At 41.1% G+C, this 16,887-nt stretch overlaps 19 non-coding genes across 19 annotated transcripts; all 19 read right to left on the reverse strand.

Moving 5' to 3' along the window:
* Window positions 1-386: 386 nt before the first annotated feature.
* trnan-guu (transfer RNA asparagine (anticodon GUU)) lies at window positions 387-460 on the reverse strand. Its single transcript has one exon. It is a non-coding gene; the product is annotated as a tRNA-Asn (tRNA).
* A 614-nt stretch (window positions 461-1,074) lies between these two features.
* trnan-guu (transfer RNA asparagine (anticodon GUU)) lies at window positions 1,075-1,148 on the reverse strand. Its single transcript has one exon. It is a non-coding gene; the product is annotated as a tRNA-Asn (tRNA).
* A 606-nt stretch (window positions 1,149-1,754) lies between these two features.
* Window positions 1,755-1,828, reverse strand: trnan-guu (transfer RNA asparagine (anticodon GUU)). Its single transcript has one exon. It is a non-coding gene; the product is annotated as a tRNA-Asn (tRNA).
* Window positions 1,829-2,442: 614 nt separating this feature from the next.
* trnan-guu (transfer RNA asparagine (anticodon GUU)) lies at window positions 2,443-2,516 on the reverse strand. Its single transcript has one exon. It is a non-coding gene; the product is annotated as a tRNA-Asn (tRNA).
* Window positions 2,517-3,122: 606 nt separating this feature from the next.
* Window positions 3,123-3,196, reverse strand: trnan-guu (transfer RNA asparagine (anticodon GUU)). The gene has a single exon. It is a non-coding gene; the product is annotated as a tRNA-Asn (tRNA).
* Window positions 3,197-3,810: 614 nt separating this feature from the next.
* On the reverse strand, window positions 3,811-3,884 carry trnan-guu (transfer RNA asparagine (anticodon GUU)). Its single transcript has one exon. It is a non-coding gene; the product is annotated as a tRNA-Asn (tRNA).
* A 1,294-nt stretch (window positions 3,885-5,178) lies between these two features.
* Window positions 5,179-5,252, reverse strand: trnan-guu (transfer RNA asparagine (anticodon GUU)). Its single transcript has one exon. It is a non-coding gene; the product is annotated as a tRNA-Asn (tRNA).
* A 614-nt stretch (window positions 5,253-5,866) lies between these two features.
* trnan-guu (transfer RNA asparagine (anticodon GUU)) lies at window positions 5,867-5,940 on the reverse strand. The gene has a single exon. It is a non-coding gene; the product is annotated as a tRNA-Asn (tRNA).
* Window positions 5,941-6,546: 606 nt separating this feature from the next.
* Window positions 6,547-6,620, reverse strand: trnan-guu (transfer RNA asparagine (anticodon GUU)). The gene has a single exon. It is a non-coding gene; the product is annotated as a tRNA-Asn (tRNA).
* Window positions 6,621-7,912: 1,292 nt separating this feature from the next.
* Window positions 7,913-7,986, reverse strand: trnan-guu (transfer RNA asparagine (anticodon GUU)). The gene has a single exon. It is a non-coding gene; the product is annotated as a tRNA-Asn (tRNA).
* A 614-nt stretch (window positions 7,987-8,600) lies between these two features.
* Window positions 8,601-8,674, reverse strand: trnan-guu (transfer RNA asparagine (anticodon GUU)). Its single transcript has one exon. It is a non-coding gene; the product is annotated as a tRNA-Asn (tRNA).
* A 606-nt stretch (window positions 8,675-9,280) lies between these two features.
* On the reverse strand, window positions 9,281-9,354 carry trnan-guu (transfer RNA asparagine (anticodon GUU)). Its single transcript has one exon. It is a non-coding gene; the product is annotated as a tRNA-Asn (tRNA).
* A 1,292-nt stretch (window positions 9,355-10,646) lies between these two features.
* Window positions 10,647-10,720, reverse strand: trnan-guu (transfer RNA asparagine (anticodon GUU)). The gene has a single exon. It is a non-coding gene; the product is annotated as a tRNA-Asn (tRNA).
* Window positions 10,721-11,326: 606 nt separating this feature from the next.
* On the reverse strand, window positions 11,327-11,400 carry trnan-guu (transfer RNA asparagine (anticodon GUU)). The gene has a single exon. It is a non-coding gene; the product is annotated as a tRNA-Asn (tRNA).
* Window positions 11,401-12,684: 1,284 nt separating this feature from the next.
* On the reverse strand, window positions 12,685-12,758 carry trnan-guu (transfer RNA asparagine (anticodon GUU)). Its single transcript has one exon. It is a non-coding gene; the product is annotated as a tRNA-Asn (tRNA).
* A 614-nt stretch (window positions 12,759-13,372) lies between these two features.
* On the reverse strand, window positions 13,373-13,446 carry trnan-guu (transfer RNA asparagine (anticodon GUU)). The gene has a single exon. It is a non-coding gene; the product is annotated as a tRNA-Asn (tRNA).
* Window positions 13,447-14,748: 1,302 nt separating this feature from the next.
* trnan-guu (transfer RNA asparagine (anticodon GUU)) lies at window positions 14,749-14,822 on the reverse strand. The gene has a single exon. It is a non-coding gene; the product is annotated as a tRNA-Asn (tRNA).
* Window positions 14,823-15,436: 614 nt separating this feature from the next.
* Window positions 15,437-15,510, reverse strand: trnan-guu (transfer RNA asparagine (anticodon GUU)). The gene has a single exon. It is a non-coding gene; the product is annotated as a tRNA-Asn (tRNA).
* Window positions 15,511-16,116: 606 nt separating this feature from the next.
* trnan-guu (transfer RNA asparagine (anticodon GUU)) lies at window positions 16,117-16,190 on the reverse strand. Its single transcript has one exon. It is a non-coding gene; the product is annotated as a tRNA-Asn (tRNA).
* Between the last annotated feature and the right edge of the window lie 697 nt (window positions 16,191-16,887).

Here is a 16,887-nt window from a genome sequence, read left to right on the forward strand (position 1 = left end):
CTGGGTTCTGGAAAAGGGGAAAAGGGGGGAGCCCCCCTTAAGAACAAGCTTTCCTCTGCCTGTGGCCCCCTTAAATGTTAATTGGTAAAAAAAGACAGCAAAATATGGCTTTTAAGAAAAAAACTATTTCCATGTTATGATCGTAAGACAAGGTGAAATGGATCATATCTAAGCTCCAATATACTTTCAATTCCGAGAAAGCACTTGAGCCAGCTAGCTCTTCTTCCAGACACTCCGTACTCAAGTCAACGGATGTAATTGGTTGGACGGGGAATGACAGAGCAGTTCTATAAAATCTACTCTTGGAAACACAGTTGATTTTTTTCACTTAACAAAGGTTTATGGTATGGGCTGATGCTTGACCTGGTGTTCAGTAAATATCAGCTCGTCCCTGGGTGGGCTTGAACCACCAACCTTTCGATTAACAGTCGAACGCGCTAACCAATTGCGCCACAGAGACCTATGTTTAAAAACACATGTGTCTTGAAAAAAAAGTAATACACCCAAAAAAAACCTGTGCGTTAAATCACCTCGACATTGATGACTTCAAATGTTGATAGAAAGTAGCCGTATTTCATTCCCCACTGATAAATAACATATGATTTAAATTCTTGGGCCCCCTCCCATCAGTCCCTCCTGAATCAACTCCTTTCAACCCTTAACCTTATCTCTGAGCGTATGAATTCTCCTGGGTTCTGGAAAAGGGGAAAAGGGGGAAGCCCCCCTTAAGAACAAGCTTTCCTCTGCCTGTGGCCCCCTTAAATGTTAATTGGTAAAAAAAGATAGCAAAATATGGCTTTTAAGAAAAAAACTATTTCCATGTTATGATCGTAAGACAAGGTGAAATGGATCATATCTAAGCTCCAATATACTTTCAATTCCGAGAAAGCACTTGAGCCAGCTAGCTCTTCTTCCAGACACTCCGTACTCAAGTAAACGGATGTAATTGGTTGGACGGGGAATGACAGAGCAGTTCTATAATATCTACTCTTGGAAACAAAGTTGATTTTTTTCACTTAACAAAGGTTTATGGTATGGGCTGATGCTTGACCTGGTGTTCAGTAAAAAACTGCTCGTCCCTGGGTGGGCTTGAACCACCAACCTTTCGATTAACAGTCGAACGCGCTAACCAATTGCGCCACAGAGACCTATGTTTAAAAACACATGTGTCTTGAAAAAAAAGTAATACACCCAAAAAAAACCTGTGCGTTAAATCACCTCGACATTGATGACTTCAAATGTTGATAGAAAGTAGCCGTATTTCATTCCCCACTGATAAATAACATATGATTTAAATTCTTGGGCCCCCTCCCATCAGTCCCTCCTGAATCAACTCCTTTCAACCCTTAACCTTATCTCTGAGCGTATGAATTCTCCTGGGTTCTGGAAAAGGGGAAAAGGGGGGAGCCCCACAAGCTTTCCTCTGCCTGTGGCCCCCTTAAATGTTAATTGGTAAAAAAAGATAGCAAAATATGGCTTTTAAGAAAAAAACTATTTCCATGTTATGATCGTAAGACAAGGTGAAATGGATCATATCTAAGCTCCAATATACTTTCAATTCCGAGAAAGCACTTGAGCCAGCTAGCTCTTCTTCCAGACACTCCGTACTCAAGTCAACGGATGTAATTGGTTGGACGGGGAATGACAGAGCAGTTCTATAAAATCTACTCTTCGAAACACAGTTGATTTTTTTCACTTAACAAAGATTTATGGTATGGGCTGATGCTTGACCTGGTGTTCAGTAAATATCAGCTCGTCCCTGGGTGGGCTTGAACCACCAACCTTTCGATTAACAGTCGAACGCGCTAACCAATTGCGCCACAGAGACCTATGTATAAAATCACATGTGTCTTGAAAAAAAAGTAATACACCCAAAAAAAACCTGTGCGTTAAATCACCTCGACATTGATGACTTCAAATGTTGATAGAAAGTAGCCGTATTTCATTCCCCACTGATAAATAACAAATGATTTAAATTCTTGGGCCCCCTCCCATCAGTCCCTCCTGAATCAACTCCTTTCAACCCTTAACCTTATCTCTGAGCGTATGAATTCTCCTGGGTTCTGGAAAAGGGGAAAAGGGGGGAGCCCCCCTTAAGAACAAGCTTTCCTCTGCCTGTGGCCCCCTTAAATGTTAATTGGTAAAAAAAGATAGCAAAATATGGCTTTTAAGAAAAAAACTATTTCCATGTTATGATCGTAAGACAAGGTGAAATGGATCATATCTAAGCTCCAATATACTTTCAATTCCGAGAAAGCACTTGAGCCAGCTAGCTCTTCTTCCAGACACTCCGTACTCAAGTCAACGGATGTAATTGGTTGGACGGGGAATGACAGAGCAGTTCTATAAAATCTACTCTTGGAAACACAGTTGATTTTTTTCACTTAACAAAGGTTTATGGTATGGGCTGATGCTTGACCTGGTGTTCAGTAAATATCAGCTCGTCCCTGGGTGGGCTTGAACCACCAACCTTTCGATTAACAGTCGAACGCGCTAACCAATTGCGCCACAGAGACCTATGTTTAAAAACACATGTGTCTTGAAAAAAAAGTAATACACCCAAAAAAAACCTGTGCGTTAAATCACCTCGACATTGATGACTTCAAATGTTGATAGAAAGTAGCCGTATTTCATTCCCCACTGATAAATAACATATGATTTAAATTCTTGGGCCCCCTCCCATCAGTCCCTCCTGAATCAACTCCTTTCAACCCTTAACCTTATCTCTGAGCGTATGAATTCTCCTGGGTTCTGGAAAAGGGGAAAAGGGGGGAGCCCCACAAGCTTTCCTCTGCCTGTGGCCCCCTTAAATGTTAATTGGTAAAAAAAGATAGCAAAATATGGCTTTTAAGAAAAAAACTATTTCCATGTTATGATCGTAAGACAAGGTGAAATGGATCATATCTAAGCTCCAATATACTTTCAATTCCGAGAAAGCACTTGAGCCAGCTAGCTCTTCTTCCAGACACTCCGTACTCAAGTCAACGGATGTAATTGGTTGGACGGGGAATGACAGAGCAGTTCTATAAAATCTACTCTTCGAAACACAGTTGATTTTTTTCACTTAACAAAGATTTATGGTATGGGCTGATGCTTGACCTGGTGTTCAGTAAATATCAGCTCGTCCCTGGGTGGGCTTGAACCACCAACCTTTCGATTAACAGTCGAACGCGCTAACCAATTGCGCCACAGAGACCTATGTATAAAATCACATGTGTCTTGAAAAAAAAGTAATACACCCAAAAAAAACCTGTGCGTTAAATCACCTCGACATTGATGACTTCAAATGTTGATAGAAAGTAGCCGTATTTCATTCCCCACTGATAAATAACAAATGATTTAAATTCTTGGGCCCCCTCCCATCAGTCCCTCCTGAATCAACTCCTTTCAACCCTTAACCTTATCTCTGAGCGTATGAATTCTCCTGGGTTCTGGAAAAGGGGAAAAGGGGGGAGCCCCCCTTAAGAACAAGCTTTCCTCTGCCTGTGGCCCCCTTAAATGTTAATTGGTAAAAAAAGATAGCAAAATATGGCTTTTAAGAAAAAAACTATTTCCATGTTATGATCGTAAGACAAGGTGAAATGGATCATATCTAAGCTCCAATATACTTTCAATTCCGAGAAAGCACTTGAGCCAGCTAGCTCTTCTTCCAGACACTCCGTACTCAAGTCAACGGATGTAATTGGTTGGACGGGGAATGACAGAGCAGTTCTATAAAATCTACTCTTGGAAACACAGTTGATTTTTTTCACTTAACAAAGGTTTATGGTATGGGCTGATGCTTGACCTGGTGTTCAGTAAATATCAGCTCGTCCCTGGGTGGGCTTGAACCACCAACCTTTCGATTAACAGTCGAACGCGCTAACCAATTGCGCCACAGAGACCTATGTTTAAAAACACATGTGTCTTGAAAAAAAAGTAATACACCCAAAAAAAACCTGTGCGTTAAATCACCTCGACATTGATGACTTCAAATGTTGATAGAAAGTAGCCGTATTTCATTCCCCACTGATAAATAACATATGATTTAAATTCTTGGGCCCCCTCCCATCAGTCCCTCCTGAATCAACTCCTTTCAACCCTTAACCTTATCTCTGAGCGTATGAATTCTCCTGGGTTCTGGAAAAGGGGAAAAGGGGGGAGCCCCACAAGCTTTCCTCTGCCTGTGGCCCCCTTAAATGTTAATTGGTAAAAAAAGATAGCAAAATATGGCTTTTAAGAAAAAAACTATTTCCATGTTATGATCGTAAGACAAGGTGAAATGGATCATATCTAAGCTCCAATATACTTTCAATTCCGAGAAAGCACTTGAGCCAGCTAGCTCTTCTTCCAGACACTCCGTACTCAAGTCAACGGATGTAATTGGTTGGACGGGGAATGACAGAGCAGTTCTATAAAATCTACTCTTGGAAACACAGTTGATTTTTTTCACTTAACAAAGGTTTATGGTATGGGCTAATGCTTGACCTGGTGTTCAGTAAATATCAGCTCGTCCCTGGGTGGGCTTGAACCACCAACCTTTCGATTAACAGTCGAATGCGCTAACCAATTGCGCCACAGAGACCTATGTATAAAATCACATGTGTCTTGAAAAAAAAGTAATACACCCAAAAAAAACCTGTGCGTTAAATCACCTCGACATTGATGACTTCAAATGTTGATAGAAAGTAGCCGTATTTCATTCCCCACTGATAAATAACATATGATTTAAATTCTTGGGCCCCCTCCCATCAGTCCCTCCTGAATCAACTCCTTTCAACCCTTAACCTTATCTCTGAGCGTATGAATTCTCCTGGGTTCTGGAAAAGGGGAAAAGGGGGGAACCCCCCTTAAGAACAAGCTTTCCTCTGCCTGTGGCCCCCTTAAATGTTAATTGGTAAAAAAAGATAGCAAAATATGGCTTTTAAGAAAAAAACTATTTCCATGTTATGATCGTAAGACAAGGTGAAATGGATCATATCTAAGCTCCAATATACTTTCAATTCCGAGAAAGCACTTGAGCCAGCTAGCTCTTCTTCCAGACACTCCGTACTCAAGTCAACGGATGTAATTGGTTGGACGGGGAATGACAGAGCAGTTCTATAATATCTACTCTTGGAAACAAAGTTGATTTTTTTCACTTAACAAAGGTTTATGGTACGGGCTGATGCTTGACCTGGTGTTCAGTAAATATCAGCTCGTCCCTGGGTGGGCTTGAACCACCAACCTTTCGATTAACAGTCGAACGCGCTAACCAATTGCGCCACAGAGACCTATGTATAAAATCACATGTGTCTTGAAAAAAAAGTAATACACCCAAAAAAAACCTGTGCGTTAAATCACCTCGACATTGATGACTTCAAATATTGATAGAAAGTAGCCGTATTTCATTCCCCACTGATAAATAACATATGATTTAAATTCTTGGGCCCCCTCCCATCAGTCCCTCCTGAATCATCTCCTTTCAACCTTTAACCTTATCTCTGAGCGTATGAATTCTCCTGGGTTCTGGAAAAGGGGAAAAGGGGGGAGCCCCCCTTAAGAACAAGCTTTCCTCTGCCTGTGGCCCCCTTAAATGTTGATTGGTAAAAAAAGACAGCAAAATATGGCTTTTAAGAAAAAAACTATTTCCATGTTATGATCGTAAGACAAGGTGAAATGGATCATATCTAAGCTCCAATATACTTTCAATTCCGAGAAAGCACTTGAGCCAGCTAGCTCTTCTTCCAGACACTCCGTACTCAAGTCAACGGAAGTAAATGGTTGGACAGGAAATGACAGAGCAGTTCTATCAAATCTACTCTTGGAAACACAGTTGATTTTTTCCACTTAACAAAGGTTGATGGTATGCGCTGATGCTTGACCTGGTGTTCAGTAAAAAACTGCTCGTCCCTGGGTGGGCTTGAACCACCAACCTTTCGATTAACAGTCGAACGCGCTAACCAATTGCGCCACAGAGACCTATTTTTAAAAACACATGTGTCTTGAAAAAAAAGTAATACACCCAAAAAAAACCTGTGCGTTAAATCACCTCGACATTGATGACTTCAAATGTTGATAGAAAGTAGCCGTATTTCATTCCCCACTGATAAATAACATATGATTTAAATTCTTGGGCCCCCTCCCATCAGTCCCTCCTGAATCAACTCCTTTCAACCCTTAACCTTATCTCTGAGCGTATGAATTCTCCTGGGTTCTGGAAAAGGGGAAAAGGGGGGAGCCCCACAAGCTTTCCTCTGCCTGTGGCCCCCTTAAATGTTAATTGGTAAAAAAAGATAGCAAAATATGGCTTTTAAGAAAAAAACTATTTCCATGTTATGATCGTAAGACAAGGTGAAATGGATCATATCTAAGCTCCAATATACTTTCAATTCCGAGAAAGCACTTGAGCCAGCTAGCTCTTCTTCCAGACACTCCGTACTCAAGTCAACGGATGTAATTGGTTGGACGGGGAATGACAGAGCAGTTCTATAAAATCTACTCTTCGAAACACAGTTGTTTTTTTTCACTTAACAAAGGTTTATGGTATGGGCTGATGCTTGACCTGGTGTTCAGTAAATATCAGCTCGTCCCTGGGTGGGCTTGAACCACCAACCTTTCGATTAACAGTCGAACGCGCTAACCAATTGCGCCACAGAGACCTATGTATAAAATCACATGTGTCTTGAAAAAAAAGTAATACACCCAAAAAAAACCTGTGCGTTAAATCACCTCGACATTGATGACTTCAAATGTTGATAGAAAGTAGCCGTATTTCATTCCCCACTGATAAATAACAAATGATTTAAATTCTTGGGCCCCCTCCCATCAGTCCCTCCTGAATCAACTCCTTTCAACCCTTAACCTTATCTCTGAGCGTATGAATTCTCCTGGGTTCTGGAAAAGGGGAAAAGGGGGGAGCCCCCCTTAAGAACAAGCTTTCCTCTGCCTGAAATGTTAATTGGTAAAAAAAGATAGCAAAATATGGCTTTTAAGAAAAAAACTATTTCCATGTTATGATCGTAAGACAAGGTGAAATGGATCATATCTAAGCTCCAATATACTTTCAATTCCGAGAAAGCACTTGAGCCAGCTAGCTCTTCTTCCAGACACTCCGTACTCAAGTCAACGGATGTAATTGGTTGGACGGGGAATGACAGAGCAGTTCTATAAAATCTACTCTTGGAAACACAGTTGATTTTTTTCACTTAACAAAGGTTTATGGTATGGGCTGATGCTTGACCTGGTGTTCAGTAAATATCAGCTCGTCCCTGAGTGGGCTTGAACCACCAACCTTTCGATTAACAGTCGAACGCGCTAACCAATTGCGCCACAGAGACCTATGTATAAAATCTCATGTGTCTTGAAAAAAAAGTAATACACCCAAAAAAAACCTGTGCGTTAAATCACCTCGACATTGATGACTTCAAATGTTGATAGAAAGTAGCCGTATTTCATTCCCCACTGATAAATAACATATGATTTAAATTCTTGGGCCCCCTCCCATCAGTCCCTCCTGAATCAACTCCTTTCAACCCTTAACCTTATCTCTGAGCGTATGAATTCTCCTGGGTTCTGGAAAAGGGGAAAAGGGGGGAGCCCCCCTTAAGAACAAGCTTTCCTCTGCCTGTGGCCCCCTTAAATGTTAATTGGTAAAAAAAGATAGCAAAATATGGCTTTTAAGAAAAAAACTATTTCCATGTTATGATCGTAAGACAAGGTGAAATGGATCATATCTAAGCTCCAATATACTTTCAATTCCGAGAAAGCACTTGAGCCAGCTAGCTCTTCTTCCAGACACTCCGTACTCAAGTCAACGGATGTAATTGGTTGGACGGGGAATGACAGAGCAGTTCTATAAAATCTACTCTTGGAAACACAGTTGATTTTTTTCACTTAACAAAGGTTTATGGTATGGGCTGATGCTTGACCTGGTGTTCAGTAAATATCAGCTCGTCCCTGGGTGGGCTTGAACCACCAACCTTTCGATTAACAGTCGAACGCGCTAACCAATTGCGCCACAGAGACCTATGTATAAAAACACATGTGTCTTGAAAAAAAAGTAATACACCCAAAAAAAACCTGTGCGTTAAATCACCTCGACATTGATGACTTCAAATATTGATAGAAAGTAGCCGTATTTCATTCCCCACTGATAAATAACATATGATTTAAATTCTTGGGCCCCCTCCCATCAGTCCCTCCTGAATCATCTCCTTTCAACCTTTAACCTTATCTCTGAGCGTATGAATTCTCCTGGGTTCTGGAAAAGGGGAAAAGGGGGGAGCCCCCCTTAAGAACAAGCTTTCCTCTGCCTGTGGCCCCCTTAAATGTTGATTGGTAAAAAAAGACAGCAAAATATGGCTTTTAAGAAAAAAACTATTTCCATGTTATGATCGTAAGACAAGGTGAAATGGATCATATCTAAGCTCCAATATACTTTCAATTCCGAGAAAGCACTTGAGCCAGCTAGCTCTTCTTCCAGACACTCCGTACTCAAGTCAACGGAAGTAAATGGTTGGACAGGAAATGACAGAGCAGTTCTATCAAATCTACTCTTGGAAACACAGTTGATTTTTTCCACTTAACAAAGGTTGATGGTATGCGCTGATGCTTGACCTGGTGTTCAGTAAAAAACTGCTCGTCCCTGGGTGGGCTTGAACCACCAACCTTTCGATTAACAGTCGAACGCGCTAACCAATTGCGCCACAGAGACCTATGTTTAAAAACACATGTGTCTTGAAAAAAAAGTAATACACCCAAAAAAAACCTGTGCGTTAAATCACCTCGACATTGATGACTTCAAATGTTGATAGAAAGTAGCCGTATTTCATTCCCCACTGATAAATAACATATGATTTAAATTCTTGGGCCCCCTCCCATCAGTCCCTCCTGAATCAACTCCTTTCAACCCTTAACCTTATCTCTGAGCGTATGAATTCTCCTGGGTTCTGGAAAAGGGGAAAAGGGGGGAGCCCCACAAGCTTTCCTCTGCCTGTGGCCCCCTTAAATGTTAATTGGTAAAAAAAGATAGCAAAATATGGCTTTTAAGAAAAAAACTATTTCCATGTTATGATCGTAAGACAAGGTGAAATGGATCATATCTAAGCTCCAATATACTTTCAATTCCGAGAAAGCACTTGAGCCAGCTAGCTCTTCTTCCAGACACTCCGTACTCAAGTCAACGGATGTAATTGGTTGGACGGGGAATGACAGAGCAGTTCTATAAAATCTACTCTTCGAAACACAGTTGATTTTTTTCACTTAACAAAGGTTTATGGTATGGGCTGATGCTTGACCTGGTGTTCAGTAAATATCAGCTCGTCCCTGGGTGGGCTTGAACCACCAACCTTTCGATTAACAGTCGAACGCGCTAACCAATTGCGCCACAGAGACCTATGTATAAAATCACATGTGTCTTGAAAAAAAAGTAATACACCCAAAAAAAACCTGTGCGTTAAATCACCTCGACATTGATGACTTCAAATGTTGATAGAAAGTAGCCGTATTTCATTCCCCACTGATAAATAACAAATGATTTAAATTCTTGGGCCCCCTCCCATCAGTCCCTCCTGAATCAACTCCTTTCAACCCTTAACCTTATCTCTGAGCGTATGAATTCTCCTGGGTTCTGGAAAAGGGGAAAAGGGGGGAGCCCCCCTTAAGAACAAGCTTTCCTCTGCCTGAAATGTTAATTGGTAAAAAAAGATAGCAAAATATGGCTTTTAAGAAAAAAACTATTTCCATGTTATGATCGTAAGACAAGGTGAAATGGATCATATCTAAGCTCCAATATACTTTCAATTCCGAGAAAGCACTTGAGCCAGCTAGCTCTTCTTCCAGACACTCCGTACTCAAGTCAACGGATGTAATTGGTTGGACGGGGAATGACAGAGCAGTTCTATAAAATCTACTCTTGGAAACACAGTTGATTTTTTTCACTTAACAAAGGTTTATGGTATGGGCTGATGCTTGACCTGGTGTTCAGTAAATATCAGCTCGTCCCTGAGTGGGCTTGAACCACCAACCTTTCGATTAACAGTCGAACGCGCTAACCAATTGCGCCACAGAGACCTATGTATAAAATCACATGTGTCTTGAAAAAAAAGTAATACACCCAAAAAAAACCTGTGCGTTAAATCACCTCGACATTGATGACTTCAAATGTTGATAGAAAGTAGCCGTATTTCATTCCCCACTGATAAATAACATATGATTTAAATTCTTGGGCCCCCTCCCATCAGTCCCTCCTGAATCAACTCCTTTCAACCCTTAACCTTATCTCTGAGCGTATGAATTCTCCTGGGTTCTGGAAAAGGGGAAAAGGGGGGAGCCCCCCTTAAGAACAAGCTTTCCTCTGCCTGTGGCCCCCTTAAATGTTAATTGGTAAAAAAAGATAGCAAAATATGGCTTTTAAGAAAAAAACTATTTCCATGTTATGATCGTAAGACAAGGTGAAATGGATCATATCTAAGCTCCAATATACTTTCAATTCCGAGAAAGCACTTGAGCCAGCTAGCTCTTCTTCCAGACACTCCGTACTCAAGTCAACGGATGTAATTGGTTGGACGGGGAATGACAGAGCAGTTCTATAAAATCTACTCTTGGAAACACAGTTGATTTTTTTCACTTAACAAAGGTTTATGGTATGGGCTGATGCTTGACCTGGTGTTCAGTAAATATCAGCTCGTCCCTGGGTGGGCTTGAACCACCAACCTTTCGATTAACAGTCGAACGCGCTAACCAATTGCGCCACAGAGACCTATGTTTAAAAACACATGTGTCTTGAAAAAAAAGTAATACACCCAAAAAAAACCTGTGCGTTAAATCACCTCGACATTGATGACTTCAAATGTTGATAGAAAGTAGCCGTATTTCATTCCCCACTGATAAATAACATATGATTTAAATTCTTGGGCCCCCTCCCATCAGTCCCTCCTGAATCAACTCCTTTCAACCCTTAACCTTATCTCTGAGCGTATGAATTCTCCTGGGTTCTGGAAAAGGGGAAAAGGGGGGAGCCCCACAAGCTTTCCTCTGCCTGTGGCCCCCTTAAATGTTAATTGGTAAAAAAAGATAGCAAAATATGGCTTTTAAGAAAAAAACTATTTCCATGTTATGATCGTAAGACAAGGTGAAATGGATCATATCTAAGCTCCAATATACTTTCAATTCCGAGAAAGCACTTGAGCCAGCTAGCTCTTCTTCCAGACACTCCGTACTCAAGTCAACGGATGTAATTGGTTGGACGGGGAATGACAGAGCAGTTCTATAAAATCTACTCTTGGAAACACAGTTGATTTTTTTCACTTAACAAAGGTTTATGGTATGGGCTGATGCTTGACCTGGTGTTCAGTAAATATCAGCTCGTCCCTGGGTGGGCTTGAACCACCAACCTTTCGATTAACAGTCGAACGCGCTAACCAATTGCGCCACAGAGACCTATGTATAAAATCACATGTGTCTTGAAAAAAAAGTAATACACCCAAAAAAAACCTGTGCGTTAAATCACCTCGACATTGATGACTTCAAATGTTGATAGAAAGTAGCCGTATTTCATTCCCCACTGATAAATAACAAATGATTTAAATTCTTGGGCCCCCTCCCATCAGTCCCTCCTGAATCAACTCCTTTCAACCCTTAACCTTATCTCTGAGCGTATGAATTCTCCTGGGTTCTGGAAAAGGGGAAAAGGGGGGAGCCCCCCTTAAGAACAAGCTTTCCTCTGCCTGAAATGTTAATTGGTAAAAAAAGATAGCAAAATATGGCTTTTAAGAAAAAAACTATTTCCATGTTATGATCGTAAGACAAGGTGAAATGGATCATATCTAAGCTCCAATATACTTTCAATTCCGAGAAAGCACTTGAGCCAGCTAGCTCTTCTTCCAGACACTCCGTACTCAAGTCAACGGATGTAATTGGTTGGACGGGGAATGACAGAGCAGTTCTATAAAATCTACTCTTGGAAACACAGTTGATTTTTTTCACTTAACAAAGGTTTATGGTATGGGCTGATGCTTGACCTGGTGTTCAGTAAATATCAGCTCGTCCCTGAGTGGGCTTGAACCACCAACCTTTCGATTAACAGTCGAACGCGCTAACCAATTGCGCCACAGAGACCTATGTATAAAATCACATGTGTCTTGAAAAAAAAGTAATACACCCAAAAAAAACCTGTGCGTTAAATCACCTCGACATTGATGACTTCAAATGTTGATAGAAAGTAGCCGTATTTCATTCCCCACTGATAAATAACATATGATTTAAATTCTTGGGCCCCCTCCCATCAGTCCCTCCTGAATCAACTCCTTTCAACCCTTAACCTTATCTCTGAGCGTATGAATTCTCCTGGGTTCTGGAAAAGGGGAAAAGGGGGGAGCCCCACAAGCTTTCCTCTGCCTGTGGCCCCCTTAAATGTTAATTGGTAAAAAAAGATAGCAAAATATGGCTTTTAAGAAAAAAACTATTTCCATGTTATGATCGTAAGACAAGGTGAAATGGATCATATCTAAGCTCCAATATACTTTCAATTCCGAGAAAGCACTTGAGCCAGCTAGCTCTTCTTCCAGACACTCCGTACTCAAGTCAACGGATGTAATTGGTTGGACGGGGAATGACAGAGCAGTTCTATAAAATCTACTCTTGGAAACACAGTTGATTTTTTTCACTTAACAAAGGTTTATGGGATGGGCTAATGCTTGACCTGGTGTTCAGTAAATATCAGCTCGTCCCTGGGTGGGCTTGAACCACCAACCTTTCGATTAACAGTCGAACGCGCTAACCAATTGCGCCACAGAGACCTACGTATAAAATCACATGTGTCTTGAAAAAAAAGTAATACACCCAAAAAAAACCTGTGCGTTAAATCACCTCGACATTGATGACTTCAAATGTTGATAGAAAGTAGCCGTATTTCATTCCCCACTGATAAATAACATATGATTTAAATTCTTGGGCCCCCTCCCATCAGTCCCTCCTGAATCAACTCCTTTCAACCCTTAACCTTATCTCTGAGCGTATGAATTCTCCTGGGTTCTGGAAAAGGGGAAAAGGGGGGAGCCCCCCTTAAGAACAAGCTTTCCTCTGCCTGTGGCCCCCTTAAATGTTAATTGGTAAAAAAAGATAGCAAAATATGGCTTTTAAGAAAAAAACTATTTCCATGTTATGATCGTAAGACAAGGTGAAATGGATCATATCTAAGCTCCAATATACTTTCAATTCCGAGAAAGCACTTGAGCCAGCTAGCTCTTCTTCCAGACACTCCGTACTCAAGTCAACGGATGTAATTGGTTGGACGGGGAATGACAGAGCAGTTCTATAAAATCTACTCTTGGAAACACAGTTGATTTTTTTCACTTAACAAAGGTTTATGGGATGGGCTAATGCTTGACCTGGTGTTCAGTAAATATCAGCTCGTCCCTGGGTGGGCTTGAACCACCAACCTTTCGATTAACAGTCGAACGCGCTAACCAATTGCGCCACAGAGACCTACGTATAAAATCACATGTGTCTTGAAAAAAAAGTAATACACCCAAAAAAAACCTGTGCGTTAAATCACCTCGACATTGATGACTTCAAATGTTGATAGAAAGTAGCCGTATTTCATTCCCCACTGATAAATAACATATGATTTAAATTCTTGGGCCCCCTCCCATCAGTCCCTCCTGAATCAACTCCTTTCAACCCTTAACCTTATCTCTGAGCGTATGAATTCTCCTGGGTTCTGGAAAAGGGGAAAAGGGGGGAGCCCCCCTTAAGAACAAGCTTTCCTCTGCCTGTGGCCCCCTTAAATGTTAATTGGTAAAAAAAGATAGCAAAATATGGCTTTTAAGAAAAAAACTATTTCCATGTTATGATCGTAAGACAAGGTGAAATGGATCATATCTAAGCTCCAATATACTTTCAATTCCGAGAAAGCACTTGAGCCAGCTAGCTCTTCTTCCAGACACTCCGTACTCAAGTCAACGGATGTAATTGGTTGGACGGGGAATGACAGAGCAGTTCTATAATATCTACTCTTGGAAACAAAGTTGATTTTTTTCACTTAACAAAGGTTTATGGTATGGGCTGATGCTTGACCTGGTGTTCAGTAAATATCAGCTCGTCCCTGGGTGGGCTTGAACCACCAACCTATCGATTAACAGTCGAACGCGCTAACCAATTGCGCCACAGAGACCTATGTATAAAATCACATGTGTCTTGAAAAAAAAGTAATACACCCAAAAAAAACCTGTGCGTTAAATCACCTCGACATTGATGACTTCAAATGTTGATAGAAAGTAGCCGTATTTCATTCCCCACTGATAAATAACATATGATTTAAATTCTTGGGCCCCCTCCCATCAGTCCCTCCTGAATCAACTCCTTTCAACCCTTAACCTTATCTCTGAGCGTATGAATTCTCCTGGGTTCTGGAAAAGGGGAAAAGGGGGGAGCCCCCCTTAAGAACAAGCTTTCCTCTGCCTGTGGCCCCCTTAAATGTTAATTGGTAAAAAAAGATAGCAAAATATGGCTTTTAAGAAAAAAACTATTTCCATGTTATGATCGTAAGACAAGGTGAAATGGATCATATCTAAGCTCCAATATACTTTCAATTCCGAGAAAGCACTTGAGCCAGCTAGCTCTTCTTCCAGACACTCCGTACTCAAGTCAACGGATGTAATTGGTTGGACGGGGAATGACAGAGCAGTTCTATAATATCTACTCTTGGAAACAAAGTTGATTTTTTTCACTTAACAAAGGTTTATGGTATGGGCTGATGCTTGACCTGGTGTTCAGTAAATTTCAGCTCGTCCCTGGGTGGGCTTGAACCACCAACCTTTCGATTAACAGTCGAACGCGCTAACCAATTGCGCCACAGAGACCTATGTATAAAATCACATGTGTCTTGAAAAAAAAGTAATACACCCAAAAAAAACCTGTGCGTTAAATCACCTCGACATTGATGACTTCAAATATTGATAGAAAGTAGCCGTATTTCATTCCCCACTGATAAATAACATATGATTTAAATTCTTGGGCCCCCTCCCATCAGTCCCTCCTGAATCATCTCCTTTCAACCTTTAACCTTATCTCTGAGCGTATGAATTCTCCTGGGTTCTGGAAAAGGGGAAAAGGGGGGAGCCCCCCTTAAGAACAAGCTTTCCTCTGCCTGTGGCCCCCTTAAATGTTGATTGGTAAAAAAAGACAGCAAAATATGGCTTTTAAGAAAAAAACTATTTCCATGTTATGATCGTAAGACAAGGTGAAATGGATCATATCTAAGCTCCAATATACTTTCAATTCCGAGAAAGCACTTGAGCCAGCTAGCTCTTCTTCCAGACACTCCGTACTCAAGTCAACGGAAGTAAATGGTTGGACAGGAAATGACAGAGCAGTTCTATCAAATCTACTCTTGGAAACACAGTTGATTTTTTCCACTTAACAAAGGTTGATGGTATGCGCTGATGCTTGACCTGGTGTTCAGTAAAAAACTGCTCGTCCCTGGGTGGGCTTGAACCACCAACCTTTCGATTAACAGTCGAACGCGCTAACCAATTGCGCCACAGAGACCTATGTTTAAAAACACATGTGTCTTGAAAAAAAAGTAATACACCCAAAAAAAACCTGTGCGTTAAATCACCTCGACATTGATGACTTCAAATGTTGATAGAAAGTAGCCGTATTTCATTCCCCACTGATAAATAACATATGATTTAAATTCTTGGGCCCCCTCCCATCAGTCCCTCCTGAATCAACTCCTTTCAACCCTTAACCTTATCTCTGAGCGTATGAATTCTCCTGGGTTCTGGAAAAGGGGAAAAGGGGGGAGCCCCACAAGCTTTCCTCTGCCTGTGGCCCCCTTAAATGTTAATTGGTAAAAAAAGATAGCAAAATATGGCTTTTAAGAAAAAAACTATTTCCATGTTATGATCATAAGACAAGGTGAAATGGATCATATCTAAGCTCCAATATACTTTCAATTCCGAGAAAGCACTTGAGCCAGCTAGCTCTTCTTCCAGACACTCCGTACTCAAGTCAACGGATGTAATTGGTTGGACGGGGAATGACAGAGCAGTTCTATAAAATCTACTCTTGGAAACACAGTTGATTTTTTTCACTTAACAAAGGTTTATGGGATGGGCTAATGCTTGACCTGGTGTTCAGTAAATATCAGCTCGTCCCTGGGTGGGCTTGAACCACCAACCTTTCGATTAACAGTCGAACGCGCTAACCAATTGCGCCACAGAGACCTACGTATAAAATCACATGTGTCTTGAAAAAAAAGTAATACACCCAAAAAAAACCTGTGCGTTAAATCACCTCGACATTGATGACTTCAAATGTTGATAGAAAGTAGCCGTATTTCATTCCCCACTGATAAATAACATATGATTTAAATTCTTGGGCCCCCTCCCATCAGTCCCTCCTGAATCAACTCCTTTCAACCCTTAACCTTATCTCTGAGCGTATGAATTCTCCTGGGTTCTGGAAAAGGGGAAAAGGGGGGAGCCCCCCTTAAGAACAAGCTTTCCTCTGCCTGTGGCCCCCTTAAATGTTAATTGGTAAAAAAAGATAGCAAAATATGGCTTTTAAGAAAAAAACTATTTCCATGTTATGATCGTAAGACAAGGTGAAATGGATCATATCTAAGCTCCAATATACTTTCAATTCCGAGAAAGCACTTGAGCCAGCTAGCTCTTCTTCCAGACACTCCGTACTCAAGTCAACGGATGTAATTGGTTGGACGGGGAATGACAGAGCAGTTCTATAATATCTACTCTTGGAAACAAAGTTGATTTTTTTCACTTAACAAAGGTTTATGGTATGGGCTGATGCTTGACCTGGTGTTCAGTAAATATCAGCTCGTCCCTGGGTGGGCTTGAACCACCAACCTATCGATTAACAGTCGAACGCGCTAACCAATTGCGCCACAGAGACCTATGTATA

Source organism: Gadus macrocephalus, chromosome 8 (assembly GCF_031168955.1).
Source record: "Gadus macrocephalus chromosome 8, ASM3116895v1".
In the NCBI taxonomy this organism is placed as follows: domain Eukaryota; kingdom Metazoa; phylum Chordata; class Actinopteri; order Gadiformes; family Gadidae; genus Gadus; species Gadus macrocephalus.